At 45.6% G+C, this 4,214-nt stretch overlaps 1 protein-coding gene across 2 annotated transcripts in view; it reads left to right on the forward strand.

Annotated features, from left to right (window-relative positions):
* The first annotated feature begins 340 nt into the window (after positions 1–340).
* KIAA0513 (KIAA0513 ortholog) overlaps positions 341–4,214 on the forward strand; it is a 90,901-nt gene continuing 87,027 nt past the window's right edge. For both annotated transcript variants that reach the window (XM_073605731.1, XM_073605732.1), the window contains exon 1: positions 341–496. The gene's annotated coding sequence lies outside the window, so the exon portion shown is untranslated. The remainder of the gene's footprint in view (positions 497–4,214) is intronic.

Genomic DNA, 4,214 nt, shown 5'->3' on the forward strand with positions numbered 1-4,214 from the left:
CTGAAAGCTGAAAATTGGTCTGGGCAGGAAGGTGTATAAGTGCCCTGTATTGAAGTGGTTAATACGAATGTATTTCTTGTTATTTTTGATGATTATTACACATTTCTACAGCCCTGACAGGCACCTCCAGGATTGGTATGTGATTGGCCCCTCCCATTTACTACTTTGCATCCTTCTCAGTGATTGGTCTCTCCCATTTATTACTTTGTATCCCTCTCAGTGATTGGTCGGGCTTGTAGGAGCTACAACGTAAGCAAGTGAAAGTTCTTCACCAGAGACTTCAACTGCTTGAGGGAACTTCATCTCCCAGCAGCCCCCGCGCCCTCTAATGGGAGGAGTAAGATGGAGGCCGTAGCGCTGAGTTGGGTGTAGCGCACAGTGCGCAGGCGCGGAGCGCTACCAGCTGCTGCCAGTGGGCGTGGTCCGGGCAGAGCGGAGGCTCAGTCAGTGCAGGCTGGAGCGGAGTGCGGGGTGTGTGCGGGGCACCGAGGAGAAGGTAAGAGGGGAGGGTGCCGGGGCATGGTGGGAGAGGTGAGCCTGAGGAGAGAGGAATTCATAGGAGGTCGCTTCTGCCAGTACATTGCCAGCTGGAGGAACTGCAAGTCCCAGAGAGGCGTGTATAGAGGGTGTGCACCTGAGCGTTCTGCTATATCTATAGAGAGGTGGGAGGGGAGGGGATATATATATAGATATATATATCTATATATATATCTGACACTTCCTGCTCCTCACTGAGCTGCCAACAACTTTCTATCTATCTGTTCTCTGTCTCCATCTGGATCCTTGCAGCACTGAGATTCTGTGCTCAGCCTCCCCTCCCCCTCCTCTGTCTGCATGGGGTGTGTATGGGCTTCCTCCAGGTGTCCGGCTCCCCCCCCCCCCTATACATGCTGGCAGGTTAATTGGCTTCCACCTCCTAATTGGCTCTCCAGACTGCGGAGGGGACGCCATGTTCAGACCCTTCAGAGCACCAATCAGACATGGTGACCACAGGAGCTTACACTCTAATGACCCCCCACAGACGCACGCTATAATTATTATACATTTATATCTCTGACATATACCGCAGTGCTGTACAGAGAACACTGAGCCAGTCACATCAGTCTCTGAACCAGAGGAGCTTACACTCTAATGTCCCCCCACAGTCACACATTATTATTATACATGTATATAGCTCTGACATATACCATAGTGCTGTACAGAGAACACTGAGGCGTTATCATCCATATCTGCACCAGAGGAGCTTACACTCTGTCTCTCACACACATATGGTATATATGTCTGTGGGGGGGACATTAGAGTGTAAGCTCCTGTGGGGAGAGTTCTGTGTCCTCGGGGTGCGGGAATTTCCGGCCGCCGTTCCTTTCATTTTTAGAAAGTGCAGGGTGATTATTTGGCGTTTGGATTTCTGCCATCTACATGACTGCGCTGTCACATCCTGGTCACACTCACCTGTCACACGTACCTGGCAGCTGCTACTTCCATGTAGACTTTCACAGAACTGTCTGTGCTGCCAGGAACCCGAGAGAGAGAGAGAGAAGAGTCCCTGAATATACAGAGTCCTGTGTACAGAGAATAGGCAATGTGTGATCCCTTCTGTATTGGAAGTGTACTGTCTGCCCGCATCTTGTAAAGAGCTGCGCAAACTATTGGCGCTGTATAAATCCTGTATAATAATAATGTGTGTGTGTATATATATATATATATCTACCTGTCCATCCACCCTTTTCTTTCTCTCTGTTCATTCATGTCTGTCTGTCTCTCTAGTCATCCATCGTCTCTTTCTCTTCATCCATTCATATGGATCTGTCCATCCATCCTTTCTCTTGCTCCCTGTCTGTCAATCCTATCAGTCTTGTCTATCCAATAATCCATCTACCCTTCCTCTTTCTCTATAGCTATTGATCTTTTTATTCACATATCCATGTAGCCATTCTTTCTCTCTGTCCATTTATATCTATGAGTCCATCCATCCACTTGGTCTGTCCATTCACATCTGTATAGATGTTCGTTTGTCTGTCAGTCCATCCATCCACTCATCCACTCTCGGGCCATTCATATCTGACTGTCCATCCTTCCATCCACCCTTCCTCTCTGTTGGTCTGTCTGTCCATCCTCTGTCCACTCATATCTTTCTCTCTCTCTCTCTATCTATTCATCCAGCCATCCTTTCTCCTACACTCTGTTTATTCATATCCATCTATTGGTCTGTCAGTCCGTCCATCCATCCATCCATCCACCCACCCACCCATCTACTCTAGGGCCATTCATATCTGTCAGTCCATCCATCCATTCATTCATTCATTCTCCCTTCCTCTTTGTTGGTCCGTCTATCCATCCTCTATGTCCATTCATATCTCTCTTTCTGTCTGTCTATTCATCCAACCATCCTTTCTCTTACTCTGTTTATTCATATCCATCTATTGGTCTGTCTGTCCGTCTATCCATCATTCCACTATTCCACTCTAGGGCCATTCATATTTGGCCGTCCATCCATCCATTCTCACATTTACTCTTCCTCTTTCCCTCTGTTGGTCTGTCCATTCATATCCCTGTCCATCCGTATCCCTGTCCATCCGTATCCCCGTCCGCCTGTCTGTTCATCCAACCATCCTTTCTCTTACTCTGTTTATTCATATCTATCTATTGGTTTGTCCATCCAATTATTTTCTATCTATCTATCTATCTATCTATCTATTGGTCTGTCCATCCATCCTTTCTCTTGTTCCCTCTCTATGTCCATTGATATCTATTTCTGTCCATAACTTGCTCTTTCTCTCTCTATTTCCATTCATATCTGTCTCACTGTCCATCTATCCATCCTCTGCCAATCATCTGCCCATTCATATGTCTATTCATATGTCTGTTTATCCATTAATCTATCCATCCTTTCCCTTGATCTGTCCATCCATCCTCCATCTATTCATTCATCCTTTCTCCCTCTCTCTTGCCTTTGATATAGTGTCAATAATAGGTAGCAACAATTTGTTTTCTGATTCAGGATAATATTTCACAGATTCGGGAATTATAATTGTCACTCTGTGCCGGAGTTATTATTATCCCATGTAATAAGTCTTTGTATCGTATAGTTATATGTTATGAAGATTATAATATAAAAAAGTAGTGTGTGCGGTTCTGTATGTGTCACGGTGATAATTCATTACTTGGTGGGGGTGAAATCTGATATAATAGGAATGGGGAGAGCTGATAACACCCGCCTGTACTCCAAGCTTATTTCTCACAGGCAGCACGTTAATTGCTCGGGCGCCAGTCGAGCTGCCATTGTTAAAGGGGTTAGTCAGCCCCAAAAGAGTTATTTTGGGGGACGCCCACAGTGTGAATCACAGAGTGAGGTTTCAGTAGAGATAATTGGGTGATAAAACATCTGCACATCACTCTCCAGCTTTGCACTCCTGGCAGCCATTGTGTTGGAGGTCTTAGCATGGGAAGTGAGACCACTCAGAACAGGGAGCCATAGCTGTATAGTTCAGCAAAGAGATATGACAAAGGTGAATCTCTTGGGGATTTTATATCACAGAATTATCTTGGTGTTCTTTATTTAGCCTGACTTCAGGCCCGACTCTCGTTTCGAGCTTGCAGGTCAAGGGTCACATTTTTCTCACCTCCCTGTAAGCTGTGTGACCTCACATTGAGTGTTCATGTCAGATCCCTGTCATTGCTTATCTTATAACTACAGAGCTGTTATTTGCTGTGCACACTCAGGAGCTGGGTGATTGTGTTCCTAGACATGGAGTGACTGGTTCTCTTTTAGTTATGTTATTATCCAGGCAGATCTCTGAGCATGCTGCGTGCTGGAATGTGACCCTGCAGTTGTCTGTGTGACATTGGTTTGGGGTTGTTGTCAGGACTGTTCACATTCTGTCCTGTGCTGCAATGTGTAGATTTACTATCTGGTTGGGGTGTTTAAAACATGTAGAGTGAAGGTGGGGCAGTCCCATCTGTGCTTATCAGGATACTCATCGCTCCTTCGGGGGCGCAGTCCTTGGCAACATTTCTTCTGAGTGTTTTTTTAAGTCTGGATTGATTTAATTGACTACAAACTTTAAGGGAGGGGGTTTTCTCTTCCCTTCTTTTCATTCTTCCTGTATTTCCTATCTATACTAACCCCCCCCCCCCCCCAATCTTTATTTCCTTTGCCCCTTTCCTTCCATGAATTTGATTTCCTTTCCCTCCCTACTTCCCTTTCTTTTTTT

The sequence above is a fragment of the Aquarana catesbeiana genome, linkage group LG11 (assembly GCF_042186555.1).
Source record: "Aquarana catesbeiana isolate 2022-GZ linkage group LG11, ASM4218655v1, whole genome shotgun sequence".
NCBI lineage: Eukaryota > Metazoa > Chordata > Amphibia > Anura > Ranidae > Aquarana > Aquarana catesbeiana.